We start from the raw sequence: 27,819 nt of genomic DNA, 5'->3' as shown, positions 1-27,819 counted from the left end.
AGATTGTGCTTAATGTTGTAGCTAGAATTTTTGGGTTAAAATGTTTTTCTCACTGAAAAAAAAAAAAGGAAAAAAAAAGAAAAAAGGACAACCTGAGGCTAGCAGAAGGTTAGGGAATAATGAAATGAGTGTAAATTAGCCATTTGCACTCCTGAATTGAACCCAGTCTTTAAACTTTTTAGAAGGAAACAAATTTACAACATTTTTTGTTTGTTTAGTCTCTGGCTTTGGTTGGTTCCTGTTGCTGACCGGGAGGAGGTGATCACTAAGACACGGCCATTCACAGTCAGAAACAGCCAACTATTTCTTACTGTGACAAAATCCTCCTTGTAGCAAACAAGGAAAAGATTAGAGTAACTAATCCACACACCTTGTTGAAAGATTCTAGGAGGGACTGAATTAGGATCCTAGTTTTCCAATCTCAGTACCAGGGTCACTAAAAAAACTATCTGAGTTACACCATGGTTCCTCACATTCGTATCTATTGATACCCTGCTCTCATGGACCCTGTCAAAACAAAGTAAGATTTTTTAAACTTTGATAGCTATAACACCAGGCTAACTTTGAAGTAAGGAACAAGAAAACGCAAGTTGATAAAGGGAATAAAAATATTAACTTTTTTTTGTCTAAATTGCTTTGTCATAGTGAATGGCATTCTTTATCTTGTCTAACATCAGACAAATATTGATGAGTGAGTCATCTTTTAACCGCTTAAGAGTGATAAAGTGTTTTCATTGATTAGTGTTAAAAATGCATATACTATATACAAGAAGTTTCAGTTTTTTGTCTTCTATGTAATTGGTTCCTTATAATGTTTATGCTCTCTGGTAAAAATAGGCTGTACATATTACTATTTTCACATAGAGAATTCCAGTTTAAGAATCAAGAATTAATATTGTCTTTTGTATCATTCTCGTACCTGTTAATAGATTTTTCTCTTACAGAATCACTGTTGGTTTTTTTTTAGCTTGAAATATCTCATAAATTTAATTACAATTTTTATTCTGAACTGATTCAACTCTGAGTAAGAAATTGTCTCAGTGATGAATTTAATGAACATGATCTTGGCAACTTGCCTAGGCAATATACATTTCCTGCAGATAATCAGTTTTACATCCTCTGCCTGGAAAGTATCTGGACATGTGCAAAATATTTGACACTGTCCCGGAAGACATCCTTGTCTCTAAATTGGAGAGGCATGGATTTTATGGACAGGTCACTTGGTGGATAAGGAATTGGCTGGATGGCCACACTCAAAAAGTTATGGTCAACAGCTTGATGTCTAAGTGGAGACTGATGACGAATGGCTTTCCTCGGGGGTCGCTATTGGGACCAGCCCTGGTTAACATCTTTGTTGGCAACATGGAGAGTGAGATAGAGTGCACCCTCAGCAAGTTCACCAGCAACCCCAAGGTGTGTCGTGCCACTGACATACTGGAGGGAAGGGATGCCATCCAGAGGGACCTTGAGAGACTGGAGAGGTGGGCCCGTGCAAAACTCATGAGGTTCAACATGGCCAAATGCAAAGTCCTGCACCTGGGTCGAGGCAATCCCAGGCACAAATATAGGCTGGATAGAGAATGGATTGAGAGCAGCCCTGAGGAGAAGGACTTGGGAGTGATGGATGAGAAGCTCAATGTGAGCCGGCAATGTGCGCTTGCAGTTCAGAAAGCCAACCACATCCTGGGCTGCATCAAAAGAAGCGTGGCCAGCAGGTCAAGGGAGGTGATTCTGCCCCTTTACTCTGCCCTGGTGAGGCCCCACCTGGAGTACTGCGTCCAGTTCTGGAGCCCCCAACATAAGAAGGACATGGACCTGTTGGAGGGAGTCCAGAGGAGGGCTATGAAGATGATCAGAGGGCTGGAGCACCTCTCCTGTGAAGAAGAGCTGAGAGAGCAGGGGCTGATCAGCCTGGAGAAGAGAAGGCTCTGGGAAGACCTTATAGCCGCCTTCTAGTACCTAAAGAGGGCTTATAAGAAAGAGAGGGAGAAACTCTTTAGAAAGGTTTCTTGTGATAGAACGAGGGGTAATGATTTTAAAATAGAAGGAGATAGATTCAGACTGGACATAGGAAAAAAATTTTTACACTGAGGGTGGTGAAACACTGGACCAGGTTGCCCAGAGAGGTGGTGGATGCCCCGTCCCTGGAAATGTTCAAGGCCAGGTTGGATGGGGCTCTGAATAACCTGATCTGGTTGGAGATGTCCCTGCTCCTTGCAGGGGGGTTGGACTAGATGACCTTTGAAGGTCCCTTCCAACCCAAACTGTTATATGCTTCTGTGATTCTATGTCTAAATCTAAGTTTGCGAAATAGTTGGGGACATCTTAGGCTTTTTGGAAAATGTCTTCCAGAATCAAAAGAATTAATATTAAAATGTATCAAGTTAGAATGTGATACATCTGAAATAATGAGTATTACATGCTTAAGAAAATAGAGACAATTTGTTCATCTTAAAGTAAAATTACAGTAATTTTTTTTTTTTTTATTTTTGTACAGTGAATCATTCAACCACTTTTTTCACACATACTTTGGCTGATATAGTAGTATTTCATTCTTGCGATCTTCTACGTTAATAAGCCTCCAATTTTTTTTTATATAGTGGTGTTTCTGTGAAGAGTAATCTGCTCACTAAGAAAAGGTGTCACTCCTTTTAACAGATCACCAGGATCCCACCTCTTGCTCTTTCAAAGAATAGGTGTATCACTGCAACCAAGGAAATTGTATTGTATAATTCAATTAAATGAAACAAGGACTTTGATTAAGAAGTCTAAAAGGTGTATTGAACTATTTTTTTTTGAAAAAAAACTCCCCAAAAGATAATATTAGGCACAAGAAAAATGCCTCATTTCCTGATGCATTTTATCCATCTAAATTGTCAGTTGCTTGTGTTGATGGAAGCAACTATGATATCAGGTTGGAATGGATGAGTGGGTGAGAAATTGGCTTATAGTACAATTTGCTTTAGCTTAGATGCTCAACTGTGGCAACAAAAATCAGATTTCATAGTAAGTCACTAGAAGACACTCAGATTCCCATGAGTCATTGCACGGGTGGATGACAAACCTTTAAAATCAGAAAGGAGGCATAACCAAAACTTTCAGAGCTGTTCTAGTTCCACTGGGAAGCTCTGCCATCTTGTGTCCAACTAGAAGATACATCTGGCTTCCTCAGAGGATGGGAAGTATAGGGCTTTGCGAGTTCTTATTTTTTTCTCAAATAAGATAAGTGCAGGAGTTAAATTCATTGTCCTGTGATTACAGTGTTCACATAGTCAATGGTAAACTCTTAGATCAGTTTCTCTTTAGGAGCATGGATAGTACATTTAATGTCATACATGAATTTCTGCAAGTTTATCAAACTCCAGATTGCCTGAACTGGACAAGGTTTAATGTGTTTGTGATACTTAGTTTTGCTAGCTATTCGAGCTTGTCTTCAGGTTTACAGGATTACGGCACCATTTAAAGACTTCAGTTCTGTAAATTCCCTCTAACAAGTCAGGAGAAAAAGTGTTTCTTTACTTGCTGAAATGTGGGTTGTAAATTGAATCAGATTGTCATTGGTCTGTGCTAAAAAAAATTAATCATGTCAGTCATTAATGGATTAACTGAAAATGCTATTAAGGTACAGACAAAAATTGTGAGTGACCTCTTTTGGAGCCTGCAGCAAGAAAGCTTTAAAGTCCTACTTCTGAAGAGTCCCTCTGAAGTCCATCTACAGAGGGAAATTATGCCAAACATAGAAGGTTGTGTTGCAAAAAGTGAGGGACAATAATTGCTTATTAGATATATGAAGCAGAAGTGAAGCTATTAGGGAGACAAGGTAAAGGTAATATTTTTAAATGGAAAAAGAGCAAACACAAGCTTTTAGCCACACAAGCAGATCTGACGTGGACAAAGCAAACATCAAGCTTGTTAAAAGTTTGAGAATAGTTACAAATACACTACAAAATGAGAAAAAGGAGAAATGACAGGTTAAGAGAGTCTCTGGAGCAAAGATAGCAAACACATCTTTGAAATTGTATGAGATTAGTCATATAAAGGTTTGGGGAAACCGTAATGGACTATAGAAGAATGTTTTTCACAGTCTAACAAAATTCAGCTGGAAAGACTGTCTTTAGAAGACAGACTTCTGTATTCTGTGGGTTTCTCCTGTGGATCAGCATTGAGAGACTGGAGGTGGCTTGGTTACTTTTTTGAGGATGGAGGAGTTTGCTTGCTGTGACTGTGTTTGTGAGAGCTCATTTTGTGGCTTAAGGATTGTTTCATCTTATTTGGAGAGTTTCCATAAGGGTATTTGATGCAAGAAGAAAAACATCCACTTGTGGGATGCATGTGTATGATCTATAATATCAATGATTTTGTGTGGGTTGCTTTTACTGTGGTGTATGAGGAGACACGTTTGCAAATCATCAGTTTTCTCCTGTGATAGTTTGCTTCCATTTAACTTACCGGCTTTAGGAAATCTTGCTTTGTACGAGAACTTGACAGTCTGGAAAGTTGTTTGAAGACTTAAGAGGACACACTGAGACCATTTCATTTGGAGGATGTTCATCTGAGCATGAATTGCAATTGCTGGATCATTGTTTTATATATCCCTGTGTTTTTTGTTTTGTCACAACTTGGACTGACAAGGAAGACTTTTCTGCTTTTTGAGGTTGTACATAAATTCTGTGTTGAAAGATTCATCTGCTTCCCTGGGACAATGTCATTGTTTGGGGAATACACACAGCTTGTGAAACTAAGCTGTATTGTCCTAAAGGTAGCTGCATATCTGAGCTGGAGGCTTAGATAAACTAACCATGGCTAGATTAGGATTGGCTTTTTAGTGTGTTTGAGATAGCTGTTGATTTTGTGGCAGTACCTAAGTGGTTTACACATTTCTAGGTTGATGTTCCTTGTTGATTGTAGAGTCCAGGAAACAGATGCTGTGCAATAAGCACTAAAGCAACAATTTTACTGCGAGATAATAGCTACTGATTTTGTGGAAGGGATCAACCAAGTTTTCGGACCTTCATCATCCAGACTATGTGCCTTAGCTGTACTTTTAGCCAATCAAATTTACTAACTTGAAAATCATTGCTAGTCTGCAATGAATATTGTGTATAGATACAGGTACTCCCCAACTCCTTGCAAGAGGAATTCTGGGCATTACACTTATGCAAATTGATTACCTTCTGTAGGAGGTGCCCATGAGGCTTTCCAGGAAGGGTGGCCTTCACTATGTGCAGAAGAATCCTGGGCATGGCACACATGGAAGTATGTACAGGGAATCCTGCCCTCTTTAAACTAGTCTTGTAACTTGGAAAAATTCCAAGTTCCAGATTAATGCTGATCAATAAATAAAATAATGCTGGGGCTGTTTTTACTTCAGAAGCTTATGGTAGCAATGAGCACCTCCATCTTCTAAGGCTCAAGACTACATGACAAAAGCAAACTGGATAGTTATTTTCTGAGATTAAGCTCATGCTTCTGTTGAACTATGATGAATGGAAGCCTGAAACTCATTCTATTGTTTAGATTTTAGATTTATTAGATATGCAAACACTGTGCAGGTTTTTCTGCTGATACAAACTAAAGCAAAAATCCTACAGCAAAATAATAATGAATGGAAAAAAAATTCAATGCATAAAAATTTAACTGTAATGGAATTCAACTTTGGCAGCAAATGTAAACTATCAGTGAAATTGCTTTTGATGCATGAACATCTGCCTATGTCTGCAAGGTTTTAATAGAAAAACAGCCTTTTGCATTTTTTTTTTTACAAACTGGTACATTAATTGATACAACATAGCCTTCCAGGATGTCGAGGCAGAGCCATGAACCAGTTCAGCTGTGGATTGGTTTTTGTGCATTTTAATATTATTCTGGGCTCATTTGAAGCCTGAGTTGGAGTGTGACTCATCAGTTTAATAAGCAAAAGATGGCTAAATATGATATTTGTCATATCAGGCTCTTAGGCATTTTTGCCTGTAGCAACTAGGGTGCTTTAACCTCTCTAGCCCCATGAGCCATTTCAGTTTAAGATGTAGATTAGATTGTTTGTAGTTTTGAGTGTTTCTGCCCTGATTATCTGCTCACACTGCTGCTCACTAGCAGTCCGCATGCAAGTATAGACTTCACTTTTACATTTACATTTTCCTGGATATAATGATTCTGCATCACTTCTGTCACTGTTCTCTTTGAGAGCCTAAGTCTGGTTTCGTTGGGAATTACTGGCATTTTTCAGCAGGATATGAACCTGTTTTCTTGATAAATGACATTCTATCTTATGCTTTCAAGATACTAAATAATTTTTATATCAGTTTTCAGAGTTTAAATCCTCTCTAAAGAGTTACACAAAAATCCTGTCTTCCATATCTAACAGACTGTTAGCATGAAATCAAACCTTCTTTTCCTTTGAAAAAGTTTCATATCTGGATTACTATCCTACCTAAGGTAAATCATTCAGCTTATTTCTAAAACCAGTTAGTGTTCTCATGCCAGGAAGCCAGGTCTAGTCATAATTTCCAATTAAACAAAATTAGTAATTTCCTGGCACTCGTATGCATTCTATACATACACACAGGTCAATGCCTTGCATGAGTGAAACAACAAAATAAAATAGATATAATGGTGTTATCTGCATAATGACTGGAAGAGTTTAAAGTGTCATTTACATATTATTGAAAAACTCTACATGGAAATAAAGAATGGTTCAATACTGGACCACTGAAATTGGAAAAATGCTATTGGATTGTGAATTTGATACTGAAATATTGTACCAGAATACAAAGTACTCTCCTGTTTGGTTTTTTTTTTTTTATTGTGACTGAAAGAAGCAGCAATATTTGCTGATTTTCAAGCAAGTGTGAGAACAAAGGTACTGCTTTACAGAAGCACGGAGGAGGTATAGGTTATTCATTCCAATAAATGTGCGGGGAAATGTACTGATACATAATTAGAATTTAAAGGCCAATTTTCAAATCTATTCTGTGCCCAGAAGCTCCCATTGTGACACTTCTGGTCAGGCTAATTAAACACCTCAGTAGATAAGATGCTAAACTCTTCTGCAAACTTGGTTACTGTTTTAATTTTTAATGAGAGGTGAGCTTCTGAAAATCTGGGCCACATAATGAGATTCTTCTGCTCCTTGAAGCTGAGTGTAATCCAAAACCAATAAAAGTCACTGAACTCAGTAATCTCTGGGTCAAGAACATTCACTTTTAATTTCCAGCTGGGTTGACATTATTCTGAAACACATAACTATGTGAACTTGTTAAAAAAAGAAATGAAGATAGAAAAAAAGGTCAATACCCTGGTCCATTGGAAAGGTTTATTGAGTGATGTGGTTTCCAGAGAAGAAGAACAATATGGAAAGCCAAGACTGATTTTGTTTTTTTTTTTTTGGAAAAGGCTTTTTTTTTTTTAATTTTTGCAACATGAGTTCAGCAAGACAACTGCATTTCATAGAACCATATAGGACAATAAATGTATGAATTATGAGAAATGTATTCTGCTAATGCCCTTATGAGTATTTCTTCTGTTGTGTTTCATTCATCATATGCAGTTCTCATTCAAAGCCAATGACAAGCAGTCACTTGTTTTTCTTTAATATTAATTCCGCAGTGATGCAGAGGAGTTACAGATACTGAATACATTTTAATGACATCACAAGCTGAGTTGACCTGGTGCCGCCAAACACACAGTATTATGCTCTAAGAAGCAATGCAGAGTAATTCCAGCCGCAGATACCTTCCCAAGCATCCCTTACCTGGCGCTCTGGGGTATTTTGTGGTGTTTAGAGATTTTTAAGGTTGGAAGAGAGGCCTTCAGTCTGGCATTCTGCATAGATTCTAAAATTACTGTAGCAAAGGGAATCACTTCTACAGAAATTACCTTAAAGAAATGTAGTTGGAATTATGAAGTTTCTCAGGCCTTTTATGAGAGTTGCTATTTTATGACACTAGGAATTGTAGGCTTGGCTAGTAATTTACACATGCATTGTTCCTATCACAACTTATAACTTGTTAGCCTTTAAGGGAAATTTCTGTGGCTGCTCTCAATTAAATTTATTCAACTTAATAACATTCATTGGAAGGCTGGCTCTGTTGCTCCATTTTGGAAGTTTACTATATGCAGTAGTAGGTCTGCAGGTGTAGTAACGTGGTTCTTAGAAGACTTAATGCAAAGTTTGGTGGTTATATGATTGTTGGATTGTGGTGGGTCACCATGATTTTTGGAAATGTTATCTGTGTAATTTAAAGGAAGGATAAACCAAGTAACTTTGACATATAAAAATTAAAATTCTTATTACCAGAGAAAAGGAGAAAAAATTCTTGGTAGATTGCATGGCTGCATCATGTGAGAATCCATGTTTTGCAAATACTATGCTTCGATAAGCCTGCTTTCCAAAGCTGAAATAAAGTATTTATGCACATGAGAAAAGCAAATTATTGGCATTAATAATCAATTAATAACTGTTTTTAAATAATCATTTTTCTATTTTACTTATTTTTTTGCTACTCAGTCTCCTTCAAAAGAAAAGTTAAAATACAGGCTCTTTGGCTGAAATTCCCTTTCCAGAACCATGCCAAAATTCTGCTGATATCACACAGATATCTATTTAGATGACTTGCAAAAGTGCCTGCAGTGGTCAGTAATTTTTCTATTACAGATAAATCCTCTCCATTTTAGAGCAAAGTAAAGCACTTTCCAGCAAATTATTTTTTTGGAACATGGACAAGAATACCAGCCTCCTGCCTCCAAGATCAAAAGCTTCTCAGGCCCTGGGAATATTTACTGCTACAGGGACCTTTGTTAGTAGAAATGGAGGAGACCATTCTACAAAGCAAGGAGTCATGGTCCAAGAAATACCGCATTCTAGTGCCTACTCTGAATCTACCAAAGAGGAATTTGAAACAGATGCTCTCATATCACAGGTGAAAGAGGTGACATAAAGGGGAACAGATGGAAAGGTAACTCTTGATTTACACTTTTCTTCTGCTTTTATTTAAACTTCCATGAGTAAATGGTTTGAATTTTGCCAGGAAGAAAAGAAAGATTCTCCTAAGCTGAAACAACTCTTTTATATAAATCAAACATGTAAACATTTTTTTTCTAATGAGTTTTTCAACTTGGCAGTTAAAGAAAAATCCCCAGCCTATTTACATATCTCAGCTGAAGACACATTTCAAATTTAAATGATTATACTTTCGGCTGCTTGCCATAGAAGTAGCCAAATTTACCTAATTTTCAAATGTAAATGTGTTTTGCAGAATTTTTATTCTCATCATTTGTTAATATTAAGCTAAATTATATAAAACCTGCAGCTGAGTTCAGTATACTGTTGACTGTAATATATAAGAAGCCATTCTTCACAGACTAAATTTAATCAGAAGTGTGTTACCGATCTACTTCTGTATCTATTACTCTCTGTGTTTCTAGAGCAGGGAATGTGATTTCTTAGATGCTGGAGAGTGCTGTTTAATTATTCATCCTGAAATTTAATTTCAAAGCTTGTAATCATTTAACTGTTTAAAATGGAATTTGTAACTGAAACAAGCCAAGAGGAACTAGAGCATTATTTAACATTCACTCATTTTAGTTTCAGCATAGCTTGATAACCGACTCATTTCAAGCAAAGTCCCATCAGGCCCCTGGAACAAGGCATCTCTGATATTGATTATTTAGGTTCAGCTGGATTAGGTAAATTTCAGTTTATGAATGGAAATGGTTTTTTTTTCTTGAGATGTGCCATCTCTATTTTACCTATTTTATTTTTTATTTATCAAGATATGTCCCGTCAGTGAGAACAAGATACATCTTGCTTCTCTCCCACTAGCTCCAGCCTGCCGGGGTGGCTGAAATACATGCTTTGCAACACCGCTGTTTTGCGTGGTCCTACTAACACAAAACAAAGGATCTGTGACTTAAAACACATATTTGCACAGTAAATTAAGAAAACTCTTTTTTTTTTTTTTATGCTGTCAGATACACTTTAGAAAATAGTACTTAGCATACTGCAGAAAGCGGTCTCTGTATGCCCAGTATTTCTGCTCCAGCACAGTCCGAGAAGTAGGCTGTAAAGCAGTATTTGTTGTCCCTACCTCTGGAATATGCCAGTACTTGATGTCAGCATAAACTAGTGGCAAACAGCTGTCCATTAAAGCATCTGTGTTGTCTCCTAAGATGGCTTACTATAGACCATAGCTCTTTGGTGTAATCTACTTTCTTTTTTAGAGAGATCTGCCAGGAAGTATGAGAGGACATGATCAGACAAGTACTAGGATGCCACTAGAGAAGTGCATTCAAACTTTGCTTGCACTAAGACGTGAATTAGCAGATGTCTTCTCCCTCCTCCATCTGAGATTGATTGCAGCAAGTGAAGGTCTTTATCACTTTAGCTAGTTTGGTCATTGCCATTAATGTTGTTGGTTGGGTTGGCGCAGTGCATCTCCTGGTAAGGGAGAGCAAGCCCATAGCAGGCATTACTTTCTCCATGGTGTGTGGAGCATTAGTCCTTCAGGGAGGACTGGGCCACTGGCACCACCGCAGGCTGGGGTTTTCCACCTGTGCCCAGCCTGCAAGCAACAGAGGAAGCTGAACTGCCTTGGACCCATGTGCATTGCATTAGGCACCCTCAGGTATCCTACCCATCTTTGCAGGTTCCCATCAAGTGCTTGTGAGGCAGTCATTCCCCCACATGCCTGTCCTGTTCATATGCCTGCACAGCTCTGCAAGCCCCTCAAAACTTTGGCACTCGAGTCATAGAACCATGGAATCATAGAACAGTTAGGGTTGGAAGGGACCTTCAAAGGTCATCTAGTCCAACGCCCCTGCAAGGAACAGGGACATCTCCAACTAGATCAGGTTGCTCAGAGCCTCATCCAACCTGGCCTTGAACGTTTCCAGGGATGGGGCATCCACCACCTCTCTGGGCAACCTGTTCCAGTGTTCTACCACCCTCAGCGTAAAAAAATTTTTCCTAATACCTAATCTGAATCTACCTCCCTCTGTTTTAAAACCATTACCCCTAGTCCTTTCACAACAGGCCCTGCTGAAGACTTTCTCCCCATTTTTCCTGTAGGCCCCCTTGAGGTACTGGAAGACTGCTATAAGGTCTCCTGAGACCCTCCTCTTCTCCAAGCTGAACAGCCCTAGCTCTCTCAGCCTGTCCTCATAGGAGAGGTGCTCCAGCCCTCTGATCATCTTTGTGGCCCTCCTCTGGACACTCTCCAACTGGTCCATGTCCTTCTTATGTTAGGGGCTCCAGAGTGGGACGCAGTACTCCAGGTGAGGTCTCACGAGAGCAGAGTAGAGGGGGAGAATCACCTCCCTTGACCTTCTGGCCATGCTTCTCTTGATGCAGCCCAGGATGCGGTTGGCTTTCTGGGCTGCAAGCGTGCTTTGTCGGCTCATGTTGAGCTTCTCATCCACTAAGTCTTTCCTGGCTGGGGCTTGTAAGAGGTAAAGCTGGGAACCAGGAAGATCCCGAACATACATATAGCATTCTATAAAGAGTAAAACAGACCCTTATCTTCTGGTTTTTTTTCTCTTATGGATAATTTCTTCATCTTCCTTTTCTAAATAAAAATTGCAATTAGATGTCTTCAATTAAATATTTAAAGAACATTTTCCAAACCTCTAAATCAGAGGTACTCTTTAATGTAGCTATCCTGACAAAATAATTGAACTCTGCAATGTTTTTGAGATAACTGGAAGGCCAGAGCTTGAATTAGGTATGGGCAACTGTGCAGCATTTACTACACTGAGTGTGGAAATTACAACAAATGATGAAAAGTAAAATATGAAATCTTTTTAAGGCAAATTTCTGTGCATCTGTTTCATGAAAGAAGGGGTAAATGTATCAATTTAGTTAAAACAAATCTTTTGAAAACTAATTTGTTGAAGTAATCATCTTGTAACATAAATACTGCATTCAGTTTTAGAATAAACAAATAGAAATAGTTATTTTCATACTATAAGCTGAAGATAAATTTTGCATATACATTAAGTAATTTTGCTTGGACAGATATTTAAGAAAAAAAAAGTAACTTAAAATTCTTGCCATTTTTGTTCACCTTATTTTAGTAGTTGATATTTATTACTTTATTTTATGTTGAAGTTTCTTTAATAAGCCGTTAAAGTTTAACAGGAAACTCAGCAGGAATAAATGCCAAGAAAAGAAAAACAACATGATTACTTGTCCAATTTATTTGTGAACAGAGTTCTATATCCTTTCTAGTTATTCATATACACTGTGTTATGAATTTTCGGTATTTCCAGGGTCGATATAAAGTTCACTGACTCAAAGATCAAATGGATTCCTGCTGGGAGAAAATAGTGTATCCCAATTTAGAAGCTTATTTGAGAGAAATTTGGGATAACAACCTATGATCTTTTATTTTGAAATATAATAGTTAGTAGAGTCAGCAAAACAAAGTAAAGATAGGCTACTAGATTATGGCTGTACTTTGGTTTAGAAGAAAATAAAAGCTTTTGACACTGTCCCGCACAACATCCTTCTCTCTAAACTAGAGAGACATGGGTTTGATGGATGGACCACTCAGTGGATAAGGAGTTGGCTGGATGGCCGCACTCAGAGAGTGGTGGTCAACAGCTCGATGTCCAAGTGGAGACCGGTCATGAGTGGCGTCCCTCAGGGGTCCGTGTTGGGCCCGGCCCTGTTCAACATCTTTGTCGGCAACATGGACAGTGGGATAGAGTGCACCCTCAGCAAGTTCGCCAACGACACCGAGCTGTGTGATGCCGTCGACATGCTGGAAGGGAGGGATGCCATGCAGAGGGACCTTGACAGGCTGGAGAGGTGGGCCCGTGCCAACCTCATGAAGTTAAAGAAGACCAAGTACAAAGTCCTGCACCTGGGTCTTGACAATCGCAGGCACAAATACAGGCTGGGCAGAGAATGGATCAAGAGCAGCCCTGAGGAGAAGGATTTGGGAGTGCTGGTGGACGAGAAGCTCAACATGAGCAGGCAATGTGCCCTTGCGGCCCAGAAGGCCAACCACATCCTGGGCTGCATCAAGAGGAGTGTGGCCAGCAGGTCGAGGGAAGTGATTCTCCCCCTCTACTCTGCCCTGGTGAGACCCCACCTGGAGTACTGTGTCCAGTTCTGGAGCCCCTAACATAAGAAGGACATGGGCCAGCTGGAGAAGGTTGAGAGGAGGGCCACGAAGATGATCAGAGGACTGGAGCATCTCTCCTGTGAGGACAGGCTGAGAGAGTTGGGGCTGTTCAGCCTGGAGAAGAGGAAGCTCTGGGGAGACCTTATAGCAGTCTTCCAGTACCTCAAGGGGGCCTACAGGAAAAATGGGGAGAAAGTCTTCAGCAGGGCCTGTTGTGAAAGGACTAGGGGTAATGGTTTTAAAACAGAGGGAGGTAGATTCAGATTAGATATTAGGAAAAATTTTTTACAATGCCAGCTGTAGAACATTGGAACAGGTTGCCCAGAGAGGTGGTGGATGCCCCATCCCTGGAAACGTTCAAGGCCAGGTTGGAGGCAGCTCTGAGCAACCTGATCTGGTTGGAGTTGTCCCTGTTCCTTGCAGGGGGGTTAGACTAGGTGACCTTTGAAGGTCCCTTCCAACTCTAACCATTCTATGATTCTATGATTCTATGAATTGTTCAATTGCATTTGTGCAATTACTTCCCTCTGGGACACACACACACTTCTTACAGAATTATACTTCTGATTCAGTCATATTTTATATTACACAAGTTAATCAGTTATTTTGAAACTTATTTCATGCTAGAAATAGATGGATAGCTCTTAACAGAGACAGATGGCTTTGCACTACTGTGGAAACTGTTCACTTTTGTATTTTTGGTGGTATCTACAATAGCTGAAAGAATATCAGACATACATAGTTTAGTAACTGAAATAACATGCAAATCTATAGTTTGGTCCAATCTCTTGCTGCGAGTACTTAAGTATCATGGAATTATTTTTGGGTTTAACGTAAGTGCTTGGACCCGAATAAGCATAAACATACTGTCTGCTTACTTCCAGTAGCATTCACACCAGATATTTTTAATGGGATTTCCTTGCACATGGCTCATGATCACTGGTTTTCCCGAAGCCTAGGAAGCCTCTCTGTTGTTACAGGTCTGCTGAAAGAGTGACACTATAATGGATGGGCCAGTTCATGTTAGCTGAGCAGGTTAGCTTTTCCACTGCTGTAAACCAACAGCAAAGTGGGGAAATAAAACTCTACACTCACCAACATTTCTTCTACAAGCATTTTCACAAGTATCAGGCAATCTGACACACATGGTCTCAGAACCTGGGTGGGGAGTTGGCTGAATTTTGGGGTTTATGCATGGAATTAGCAAAATAACACCACTTTTGAGAAATCTCATCTCTCTAAGGCTGTAGATGATTACACTGTTTTTGTACACCAGTAGAAACATAGAGAATAATATCTATGGAAAGAGGTCTAAGGCTCAAAGACCAACTTCTGTTCTCTTGGTGCAGGTGAACAACTTGATTCTTTCTAATTTTTGCATGAAAGCTCTGCTAAAGTATTTGAGGCTCTCATTTTTCAGTAAATTCTCTCCTTTTGATCAGTATACCTAGACAATGAGACAAAAGACATAATTTTGAAGTGAATTGGTAATATTCTGCAAAGTAGAAATAACAATAATTGGTGATTAAGATTTCACAAAGTTTTTACCTAATGAATGGGTGGTAGTTAGGAACAGCTCCCCAAGTGTGAACACCATGCTAGGAGAATGAAATGACATGAGAACAGTGTCATATCACCTTTTAAACAGCTCCAGTTTGAACTTAATTGGTTTCTTAGGATATTCTATGCAGAACTAATATATGCCATTAAATATTTTGTTAAATTCCCAGTTTGGTAGTTGTTTGGATAACAAAGGGACAAATGTTGAAGAAAATCTGGCAGAAAGCAAAACACAGTGCAAAAAATCCACATTCACTTAACACTGCAAACAATGTTAATTCAACAGTGACATTTATCTTTTATAATGTAGGAACAAAGAAACACAAAGGTGGCATATTTATTAGAGTGTATACAAATACTCTACACATGCACATGTTCCTTTGTGCACAATTAGCCTGTGAAACTCACTGTCACAAAACACAGGAAGAAGACACTGATAAACTTTTTAAAGAAATAAAACAATATCTAAAATAAATAATTACAAGGTATTAGTTCTCAATTACATTCAGGTATCACAGTGAGTGTAATGTTATACCTGCTCCCCAAACTCACCTGTACAGACAGTATCCTTAAGACTCTGAAAAAAAATTACTTTTCTAGTACAAGGAAGATATTTCTCCCTGTGCACAACACTCTAGAGGTTTATCTCTGAAGTAGCTGGCAATGACTACTGTCATTGAGGCTGACAAATTAAATAAATGTTTAGATCATTTGATATGGCAAATTTGTCAGTGACAAAAGAGCTGTCAGAACAGTTGCACTTCTTCATTTAATCCTTTATATTAAAAATAATGAGACCAAATTGCAGTGATAAATATAAACTTTTAAATGATGCAGCCTAGCATACAAGTCATAGATTGCAGTACAGTCGGTGATCTAAATAGTTGTTGTCTATACAGTACTTTGAGCACAGGCCCACCGTGGAACTGGAATTCCTGCTTGGTTATGTCGTACTGCCTGGGCACAAATCTGTGCTGAGGCTCAAGAGCCTGGAGGAGCAGAAGCTTCCATCACTGCTCAGCCCGAATCTGGCCTCAGGTGCCCTTCACGCTGTGTGGTAATATCATGAGACTAACTTCAGGAAAACAAGCAAGCCAGGAACTGCTTCTCAGAAAATCTCATACCTTGTACAAGAAGGGAAGGCTGCTGCTGCAGAAACGTAGCAAAGCAAAAGCACAGGGTACGCACAGACCATAGTGATCAATGAACAACTCTTGGGAGCGCCTGTGAAAAACACACAGACATAAACAGAACAACAGAACCAATGCAACTTGTAAGTAGTTTTAGTAAAATGTTCGTGACAGTAAATGCCAGTAGTAAAGAAATTCTAAAAAAAAAAATATAGAATGGATGATCGTAAGAGAATAACATAAGAAAAAATATATTTAACTTTTAATTTATGTTTGTTGCCTTTTCTCCCCAAATTCCACTGCAGAACATTTGCATACTATGTGTTATGTTTTCTCTACATCTGTTGCTAACTTTGAAGGACACTCCCAGAAAGTCAACATACAGTAAATCATCCTGTATCAAGCTCCAGATCCAGCTGTTACTACACGTATCATGTGTTTGCACACCTTTACCACTTTTTTTTTGGCAGAGTAAATTCTAAGAAAAGATAATTGAAAAAAATAAAAGAATAAAAGATTTTTTGATTTTTTAAAATTGAATTATGCTTCTCTTTGGATTAAACCTCTTCTAAAAGCCTATCAGGTATTGCAAACCTTCCAGCTTTCCTTCTCTGTAACAGCAGGGGATATTTCTGCCCATGTAGCTACAGCTGCTGAATTGAAGATGGCTGCACTTCCCAGCATGCAAGTGCAATGTTTAGTCTACTGAAAAATTCAGCCTACTTCATAGTTTTGTTTAATATTCAGGTCTGAAGATTTCATTTTGTGATGACTAATTTTCAAATCCTTCTTGTGAAGAGCTGAACATTTCAATACGAATTGCAGGAAACTGAGGCAATGTTTCCTTCCTCAGCTTGGAAGGAAAGAAAATCAGACTGCACATTTGCTCTTTTTCAGAAACGGTCAGTATTGCTGCTAAAGGCAGTGACAATTCCTAGAGGTAATTCTGATAATTTCCTCCAGGGAGGTTTCTTCCAAGTACGGTTTACAGAATGACCTACAAAATGTAGCTTGATATTGGAAAGGATGGCAAGGACACAGATTTTTCAGGGTACTTACAGCACAGTCTATGTTAAACTTACTGCTTCCCATTTGCTTTCATGTTTATAATCAAATTTGAAGTGTTCTCATTGCTTCCAGTAGTTTAGTCTTTAATATAATTAGATGTAGTAGTTAAGCTGTTTGATATTATATAATGTAGCAATTTTTCTTTAAGCAATATATTTATGCAGGCAAAACAAATTCAGATTTTATCCAAACAAGCAGAATTCCCACAAGACTATTCAAGTTATACTCAAATTAGAGATATGCTACAGGCAAACGGATACTGTCCTTCATTAAAGTCTTTCTGTGGTTTTGGCTGCTTGGCATAAGCATGACTTGTAATGTAAAGAACATATCCTAAGGTGTTAGATACCTGTGCAGGATTATCTCCACATAAAGTGAATTAGAGGCCACATAGTTGAACAAAAAAAACCCCCTCCTGATACGTGTTTTCCTATCCAATGGTCTGGAGATTTCTACTTGTCTTTTTGGATGAGCATTGCTGTGATGGTGGTATGAAGAAACTATGTCATGAGAAGAGTACAATAGGAACATCATAATAAGGAGTAGTGTTACTGAAAACTAAACACATAGCACAAAGCATGTATCAGTATATTCTTAGTAGCTGCTAACAATTTAGCGGAATCAGGATCAGCACTTCTTATTCTAAGAAAGTGTTCAAGTAATGTAAGAATTACTCCCTGGATTCTGGAATAAACGGTAGCTCTGCTTTTAAGATTTGGTTCTACTGGATGAGAATCTTTCTTTCAGATATCCTCTGTGGAAATATCTAAAGAAGAAAGCGGAAGGACCTCTCAGGTTTCAGCCTACTGCTCCTGCATGAGGAGAGAAGATGTGCCTCTTTTAAAGAGTAATTTTGGCCTTGTGAAGGCTGAGGGCTTGATGGCTACTTTGGTTACAGTCCTGCCTCAACAAGGCAACAGGAGCAAAAGTTTTACTCTCACTGCTCCTTCGTTAGGTATCAAAACTGGGAGAAAGGATTATTGTGGATCCATCTGCATTCACTCCTCTGCTTTTCTGGAGCTCTGCTCTTACTGAAACATGAAGTGCTAAATAAAGACTACAAAAATTACCTAAGAAAATTAAACTTCTGCAACAAATTAATGCCTGTTCTCTTAAGAGAGTGTCTATTCTCCAATAGTTACAAGTAAGATAATATAGAAACACAGCATGTATGCAAGTTGATTTCCTGCAATTAATTACAAAGGAAGTAAGTATTCAGGTCAGTGTGATGACAGTGAGACTTCACACTCTTCTTGCCATCGCAGTGAAATGTCATAACATAGTGATACATAACCAGATATGAAGTCTTGCTCATGTGTTTCTACCACAGGGATTTTTTTTACTGCCACCTCCAAGAGCTTCAATATACTCCGTTGGAAGTCTTACATGTGAAAAAATAACAGTTTTGTAGTTGGTAATACCTGGAGCTATACAAGATATGGAAGAAGATGGGGCATGATTTGTTTTCCACAACATGAAAGTTGTGATCCATGAGTCACAAAAATGCCTGTGGGTTTGCTTATGCAATCTGGAAGAAAATAAACTTAATTATTTAAATCATAACATTCCCTCACATTAAAATATCCCTTACTTTCTTCATAAGCAGTCATTCTTTTGAGATAAATATTTTTCTGAAAAAATGGTTATTTTTACTAGTAGCTTTAGTTAGGTTTTTACTAGTAGCTTTAGTCAGGTTTCAATTTAAAATATCAGATTCCTGCATTAAAAAGTTCTTGCTAGTTACATTGTGAATGCTGCAAAAGCAGAGTCCTTGCTATACAGGTTTTACGTTTCCTTTGAAGTTTTATTTTTTTCACAAATATCAAATTTTTACATTTCTTTCAGGACAGGCTTCTGCAGCTACTATAAATAATTCCTTAGCCCTGAAATACGTTGTCTGTGCTTTGAACCAAAGTTAGTGTTTTCTCTTACTTTTTTTTTTTCTTGTGAAAAAGCTTCTAAAATAAATTTAATTATTCCAATTTGTAATTCCCCTCTGGACTTCTACTTCATACATACAGTTTAGCTAATTAGAGAATCAGGCATAATTAGAAAACTCAAAATAAGGAAATAAATGGACACTGCTATCCTTAAGAAGAAAATATTAATGTGGTAGAAAGTGAGACAAAAACTTATTTTCCACTACCTCAAGATCCACTTGAGCACTCCTCCTGTTGTATACATTTCTCTGCAAGGCGCAACTTCAGTTTTGGTCCAGTGAGAAAGGAAACCATTTTGAGCGCACCAGTGCTGCACCTGAGGGCTTATCTTGTGGTTCCTCGAGTGTCAATGTAAAACAAATCTGTCTACTGAAGGAACCTCTGAAGTACACCAAGAAACTACCATAGACACTCTATATGTGACCCACACCATACCAGGTGCAACCACAACCTGGTTAGACGGGCAGGGAAAAGTTCCTTTGGGTAGGTATAGACCTCTTTTTACCCACTTTTCTCCTTGCAAACATGCCCTTGACCCTCTAGTGACTTGGACAATTTAATAGATTGCATTTGTCTGTGACACAGATGGAGCAATTCTGAATTATCAGCTCATGCAATACAAGTTTGCATTTCAGATCAAGAGGTTCCAGTCTTAAATGCTGCAAATAAATTTCTTTGAAGTGTTATTATTCAGGGAGGAATAATATGAAGCTAGAATTAAGGGCTTTGAGTTCTACTAAAGTTAGGAACCACAGATTTAATTCCAATCTACACCTACTATTTCACTTAGGTCTGCCTATGATTTCAGTTCTACAGAGTTAATAATACATGCTTTTAAAAAGGGAAAATGTCATTGACTTCAAAGGACCTTTGGCTCAGACCCTATGTGGGAAACATTTTGAAAATGTAAGTGCTATTATCTGAACTGAAATGTGCTGCATTCCACAGCCTAACATGATATCAATTCACAGGAGAGCATATACCTTCAGTCAGACCACGTTTCTTGAAAAGTTCTTGTTCCTTAAAATTGAATATAAGACTTTCACTGCACTAAGGTCAAACCATCTTATTTCTAATATTTTAACATCCCTAGAGCTATTTTCAAATAATAAAAGTTTGCTTCAATAGTCCTTGTGGAATCACTTCTGAACTGTGAATCCTTATGAGTGTTCTCTGGTTTCTATCCCCATCTCAGCTCAGAAGCACTTCTTGCAGTAATCCCTGACTTTTCAGGGATTCACTTCAGAAGAAAATCAGACCAAATACAGGGAAGCTAACTCAAGTACCAGAAGCAGGACATACGCATAAAAGAGTGAAAATTAACCTGAGCAAAATTGCTATATTGTTATACTGCTCTGGTACCCAAAGGGGCTTAGGCAATGCTGGCTCTATGTCCTCTCACCAGCCTACAACCTGGGTCATTAGTCTGTGAGACCTGGCAAATGGAGAAAGGTCCTGCCAAGACCTATAGAAAGACCTCCAAGAAAGCACCAGGGTGTTGCAGGTAAAAGTGCAGTAGACACAATCACTGTAAATACTAAACTCAGACAAATAAAAGCAAGACTGTTAGTTTCTTGTCACATCCTAGTGTCAATGGGATCAGTCAAGATCAGAGCTTTACTACAAACCATATAATTTTCACACACACAGCAAGAAACTATTTCTGTTCTTGAGAACTTACAATTAAAATGAGTATAAGAAGAAAAGGGTTAGAGAAAGGCAGTACAGTCAGCCACGCTATTTCAGAGGCAAAATCCAATACAGAGAGAGTGATGAATACTGAAGTTCAGCTCCAGTCTCCCAAGTTGCAGTCTGATGCATTAACCACAAGACTGGGCTTCTGTCTTCTTGTGCTTTTAAAAATGAAATAATAATATGAGCAATATTTTAACTATTTTTTTTACATTTTAAAGAGTTTTAAACTTCAATATCTTGAGCAAATCTCATCATAAATCATTGCACTACTTATAATACAATGTCCGCTCACTGCAGATCTTTTTACATAAAAACAGCTGTCTACGTGTCTCCTTTAACGAAACCAGCAATATTCTCAACATAAGCTGTATTTTCCAAGCTTGTGTAGTATTTAATATCACAGATCATAGAATCATAGAATGGTTAGGGTTGGAAGGGACCTTCAAAGGTCATCTAGTCCAATCCCCCTGCAAGGAGCAGGGACATCCCTGACTAGATCAGGTTGCTCAGAGCCTCATCCAGCCTGGCCTTGAACGTTTCCAGGGATGGGGCCTCCACCACCTTTCTGGGCAACCTGTTCCAGTGTTCTATAACTCGCATCATAAAAATTTTTTCCTAATTTCCAATCTAAATCTACCCCCCTCTATTTTAAAACCATTACCCCTTGTCCTATTGCAACAGGCCCTACTAAACAGCCTTTCCCCATCTTTCTTGTAGGCCCCCTTGAGGTACTGGAAGACCGCTATCAGGTCTCCCCGGAGCCTCCTCTTCTCCAGGCTGAACAGCCCCAACTTTCTCAGCCTGTCCTCATAAGAGAGGTGCTCCAGCCCTTTTATCATCTTCGTGGCCCTCCTCTGGACCTTCTCCAGCTGGTCCATGTCCTTCTTGTGTTGGGGGCTCCAGAACTGGACACAGTACTCCAGGTGGGGTCTCACCAGGGCAGAGCAGAGGGGGAGAATCACCTCCCTTGACCTTCTGGCCATGCTCCTCTTGATGCAGCCCAGGATGCGGTTGGCCTTCTGGGCCGCAAGGGCGCATTGCCTGCTCATGTTAAGCTTCTCATCCACCAGCACTCCCAAATCCTTCTCCTCAGGGCTGCTCTCAATCCATTCCCCGCCCAGCCTGTATTTGTGCCTGGGATTGCCATGACCCAGGTGCAGGACCTTGCACTTGGCCTGGTTGAACTTCATGAGGTTGGCACGGGCCCACCTCTCCAGCCTGTCAAGGTCCCTCTGCATGGCATCCCTCCCTTCCAGCGTGTCAACGGCACCACACAACTTGGTGTCATCGGCGAACTTGCTGAGGGTGCACTCTATCCCACTGTCCATGTCGCCGACAAAGATGTTGAACAGGGCCGGGCCCAACACGGACCCCTGAGGGACGCCACTCGTGACCGGTCTCCACATGGACATTGAGCCGTTGACCACCACTCTCTGAGTGCGGCCATCCAGCCAACTCCTTATCCACTGAGTGGTCCGTCCATCAAACCCATGTCTCTCTAGTTTAGAGAGAAGGATGTTGTGTGAGACAGTGTCAAAAGCTTTGCACAAGTCCAGGTAGATGATGTCAGTTGCTCGTCCCTTGTCCACCGATGCCGTCACCCCGTCATAGAAGGCCACCAAATTGGCACGATCTGCCCTTGGTGAAGCCATGTTGGCTGTCACCAGCCACCTCCTTGCTCTCCATGTGCCTTAGCATGGTTTCCAGGAGAATCTGCTCCATGACCTTGCCAGGCACAGAGGTGAGGCTGACCGGCCTGTAGTTACCTGGGTCTTCCTTATTCCCCTTTTTAAAAATGGGCGTTATGTTCCCTCTCTTCCAGTCCTCGGGGACCTCACCAGACCGCCACGACTTCTCAAATACGATAGCCAGTGGCTTGGCAACTTCATCCGCCAGTTCCCTCAGGACCCGCGGATGGATCTCATCAGGTCCCATGGACTTGTGCACCTTCAGGTTCCTCAGATGATCCCGAACCTGCTCTTTGAGTACAATGGGCAGTTCTTCATTCTCGCAGTCCCTGCTTGCACCTTCTACAGCTTGGGCAGTGGGACAGGAACTCTTGTCGGTGAGATATTTCTTAGAATTTGATCTTGCTTATCGTAACATCTTAGAATAAGAGAAAGCTCTAGTAGTTAGTGCCCACTTATATTTGAAAGGTTTATACTGTCCTCTTTCGTGATTTTATCATGATCAATTTATTGCATTTAAGTAACAATCTTCCCTTTGCAAAGCTGTGAGTGCTAAGATTAACCAATAATGTTTGTTTAAAACACAGTCTGCTTACTTAAGGATATGGTACTGGTCAGGTACGAAGGATTTTGGAACAATGAATGGCTCAGTCACACAGGGCGTTCATTGTGGTCCTAGGTAGTAGGACAAGAAGGAAAGATTTTTTTTCTTTCTGTTGAATGCAGCCAAAAGACTCCTGTGAACGGTACATTTCTAAGACTTTCACAGATATGGCAAAAAATGTCAGTCTGTAATAAATGTTCCATGGTATTCCTTGGCAGAAACATCAAGTACCTTTGTGTAAATACCGTTGTGTGTGTACCTATGCTGATTTGAAGGTAGAAGCAATTTACTGCAGCAATCCTTGAAATTAATACAATTTATAATCTATATAATTTTACATGATTCAAACACATACATTTGAACTAACCACAAGATTATTAAGGAATTTAGCTAGATGGAAAACTTAAATCTCATGAATTAGGGATAGAAAATTGAACACAAAAAATATAGCTAAGAAAAAAACCTCCAATATATCTCCTTTAAACTGCGAGCTGTACTACTATGTTTAAAGAAGACCAAGTCTCAGTGGTTGCTGCTGGACTGATCACTCCCACTCCCCACTGCAACTATTCATGTAGGACCTAGCAAGTGCTCCACCTATAACTGGAAAATTTTAGGGGAGAAATGTGTATGCGAGAAATGCCTAAAAGTTTTAGATCCAGAGTAGGATCCAGAAGGCAGTAGTAGCTGACAGAATGTATTAGTGCATGACTGTTTGCAACCAAGAAAGAATTAGTCCTCAATTTTAGTATTTAGGATTAAAGATACAGCAAAGAAATAAAATTAAAATCCTTCTTAATTTCTGTTCATATTCACATATTTTATTCTATTTTAACGTTCTGTCTTTTCTCATTACTCTATATACCTTTTGTATAGGCATAGTGCGGGGGGCGTTGGCAATGGGGAGTGTTTGTGTGTATAAAAGGTGAGAGAAAGCCAGAGATGCAAATATACAAACATAGGTAGCATGCACAATATCCACGTCACCTACATTTCTCTGATTTTCATTAAAGTTTGGAAGTAAGATCTCCTGAAGCATTCTTGAAGCAGACTAATTCCATTTAAAGGCTTTTACTGAAAGTCAAAATGTTACAGGCTAAAGTCTGACTCAGTTGCTATGCTTCCAGTTACAGCAAGAGGAAGAGAATATTAATTTACTCTTGACAGTGTGCAAGTTCCTGGGGATCTTTTTAATCTTGTACAAATATCCTGCAATAAAAAGTTCCTGCTAAGTTTATTACCAAAGGACAAAGTAATTAAAGAAAAGGTCAATGGAAAAGATCTGCAAATTTTTGATGTTAAAATACATATCACCATTCCTCTGGATTATTTTTGTGTACTTTAATTATATCAATGTAATTTTAAAACATTATTTTCAAAACCTTTAGACCTATTTCTCTAGAGTAGACGAACATCTTCAGAATATATGTTACTTAGATTAAAGAAGAGCAGTATATGCTAGATGTTTAATTTAAGGAATACAGGAATTGTCTACAAAATAGTGCAAATTATATACTTTACCCTTGCCAAAAAGAAAAATAAAAAACATTCCTTCGCACTTCACTTTCAGTCATCACCTCCAGAAGTACTGCAACTCCCTGACAGAGACTAAGGGTAGGAAGAGAACAAGTTGGTTTATATTTACTAGTTCACTTTGATTAGCTAGAAACCTCATCACTGCCCTGGGCCAATGTCTTCACTGTTTTCTTCATTAATTGAGGGCACCCAATGGGGCCAACATTTTTAATATAAGTGAAGAGGAAAGTAGAAAGACAGTGATTTGTCCAAGTCCAAGCAGTGCATCTATGGCAGCAGTGGGAACTAGAGATAAAGAAAAAAAAAAAACAAACCAAAAAACCAACAGAGGTCAAAACTGCACTATCCTGTACAGTAGAAAAAAACCAACAACAAAAAAAAAACCCCTTTATCATTGAACAAGGATTTTTATGTATATCAGTTTGTCTTTATTAGTTTAAACTTGCATTTTATTGCTAGACAACCAGGCACCATGCCATCTAGGAAAATGACTGCAAATACCTCAGGTAAATTTGTTGGTAAGCTACCTCTTGGAAAACAGCTCTTTCCTCTTCAAAAATAAAAGAATAAAAAGATCAAATTGTTAATAGCATGGGATGTAGCTGATAGGAAATGAAGGGATTGCATTTTCGTTCAGATGTGGCTACCTCAAATTTAATTTGTTCTGTCTTTGATGCTTTAGCAACAAACCTAAATTATGTTATACCTAAAGCTTGTGAATCTACATACCTTTGTGAGTTAACCATGAGGTAGATTGTTCTAATATCTTATTAATATAATTCCAGTTAAAATTAAGGAATAATATTTATACAAAACTAGTATCCCGTTGAACAGAGGAAAACAAGACATAACAACAAGAAATATGGTAATGTTGGGAAGTAGGGACATGCTCGTGTTCCTGAAAGATAAGAGAATCCCTAAAGCTCCTGTTGATTTTGTGAGAGAAAGAAAGAGAAAACATTGATAACTCTCAGAAATAAATAAAAAAAAAAATTCTAGTTTTTGGATTAAAACACTTGGCAAAGATGAAACCAAACAAAAAATGTAACAGATAAAAGTGAGAGTGGTGAAAGCAGCCTGACTTCAAGATGCAGTTATGAAAACAAAGTGTTAGATATGTAATGCCTTTTATTAACAGTATGCTGTCTCAGTTTGGGTCTCAAGTCTGTATAGTTTTATGTCTCAAAAGAAAAGATTTCACTGCACAGAACAAGGTAGTTTTTCCTTATTGATCTTTTTTGAAACACAGAATACCTAATAATGCATGGAAGTAAGGAAAAGTCTGAAGTTTTCAAAAGATAAGTGAGAGGAACAGAGGTTAGCAGGGTCATTAGATCAAGTCCCATGCTACTTCAAACAGCTGCCTCATAGATTCTTTTCCATAAACTGATCTAGCTCCAATTTAAAATAAGTGACATTGCTAGCTCCCAACTGCTACTTCTATGGAAAGTCTTGTTCAAAAATATAGGTCGTTAACGAGCCTTCCTTAAATTTTCAGCCTAAATGAATTTATTTGTTTTATGCCAACATTGTCTCTTTGTTAAGTAGTTAATATAGCTTAGGCAGCCTTGAACTTGTTAAACTAAGGCTAACTAAACTAACTAATCAAGATTCTCCAGCCTACTCTCCTTAGTCATACCAGTCCTCTGCTTCAGTGGGATTCATCTTTCTGGACCAGAGCTCTATGGAGTATTTTATACGCACTATACTTATTAGCTTGTCTAATAATACTAATACTTCCTTGTTTGTAGTGAAAATGCTATTTATTTTGAATGCTATAATCATACCAATGTTTAAGTCTCATTAATGATGACGTGATTAAAACCCTAAACTTTCTAGTTTATTCTAGTTGATAAAATCTTAGCATATAACATATAGTCACTTTGTGTGGCTAAATTGTGTGGCTAAATTTTGTGGCTAAATTTCTTTACTCACATTCTCCGAATAGCTTCCTGTTTGTTTTTCCTATCTGGCTTGATTGACAGCCTTTCAGATTTGGATAACCCATATCTGGGAATCAGCCACATTTGAGATTAGGTAGTTACTTAGAAGCTGAAAAACATAAGTGAGATAATTACCTTGGTTTGTGTGGTACCAACTTGTAATGATTACTGAAGCTCACAAATACTATGGTTGAGGTCACTGGTGCACTTGCACTCGTAGGTGCACCAAGCTTTAAGGCACTCGCAATCCCTGTGTCACTTGGGACAACCACAGCAGATGTCCAAGTCATGCTTATACATAAGATTTCTTTCTCTTAATCCAATAATTTTTTGATAACTTTCTGTAAAGTAAATGTAAAATGAATTCTTGATGAGACTCTAGAAATAATACCAGTTGACTTTCCTTTTGGCACTAAGACAGGAATGTTTTGGCAAGTTTTTTGGTGAAATACAGATATGTGTAAAGCAGATAATCTTATATAAGCAGTTGCCATATGCTCCTTTTACAGTAAATGGAAAAAAAAATATATATATATATGCTTGTGGGATGCAATTGATCTTCTCCTACAATATGTACGTAATATAGGTAAATGTACCTGAAGTACCTAAAGGAACTGTTCTTTGTAGATTTGTATTTCTCTCATAGGCTGTAAAAAAATATTCACTAAGGTGCATGTGTGTGAAATTACTTGAGGTGATCCTCCCCTATGTTTCTTTTGGATCAGTGGCATCACTTTCCATGTACTGGGAAGGGGTTTTATTTTTCTATATTTTGGTCCAACTGGCAGTCTTCCTTCTTTGAAAAGTAGACTGATTTTCCTTTTTTTTTTTTCCTATAGTTATGAATGGGAAAATGATCAAAATATTGACTGCTCTGACAGAACTCAATCCAATGACACAGTTTTCAGACCATGTGAGATTTCTTCGCGTATCTACTAAAATCCAAAATCTGCTGTAATTTTTTTTGTTTATATCAGGTAGAAATTGTTTATCCCATATTTGGAAAAACTGTAGATTTGGTTCTAGTTCTAGGAAAGGCTGTATAAACCAAACACCATCCCCCAAGTAAGGCAATTATCTTTTTTTTTACATTTTATTTTGTATCACTCATATATGTAATAGAATTTTTATGTGTAATATAATGGTCTTTATTTTTTTTCCTGTAGAAAAGAAGTGTATGCTAAAACATTTGTTGTTCTTAACATCAATATTTCTAAGGATTTTTTAGGGACAAACTTTCTCCTTCTTTAGAAGGTTTCATTCAGCCAGGTAAGATTTCTTAGCTCTGACCTTTATCTGTGCTTTAGCTGACCTTTTAAATATCTTGAGCTTAGTGTCTTGATGCTGAAGGCTTAGACTAAGCATATATTTTGTTTAATATTTTAATGTCTACCTATTGTAAATACTTAAGAAAGATTCAATACATTTGGAATAGTTACAATATTCCATCTGAGCTGTCATTTCCTAAATTCTGAAGGTTTCATGCTCATCTTATTGCTGAGATCCTGCTGAGAAGTGATGAAGACCTCAG

Source organism: Chlamydotis macqueenii, chromosome 2 (assembly GCF_036417535.1).
Source record: "Chlamydotis macqueenii isolate bChlMac1 chromosome 2, bChlMac1.mat, whole genome shotgun sequence".
Taxonomy (NCBI): domain Eukaryota; kingdom Metazoa; phylum Chordata; class Aves; order Otidiformes; family Otididae; genus Chlamydotis; species Chlamydotis macqueenii.
Note: the sequence above shows the minus strand (reverse complement) of the source record.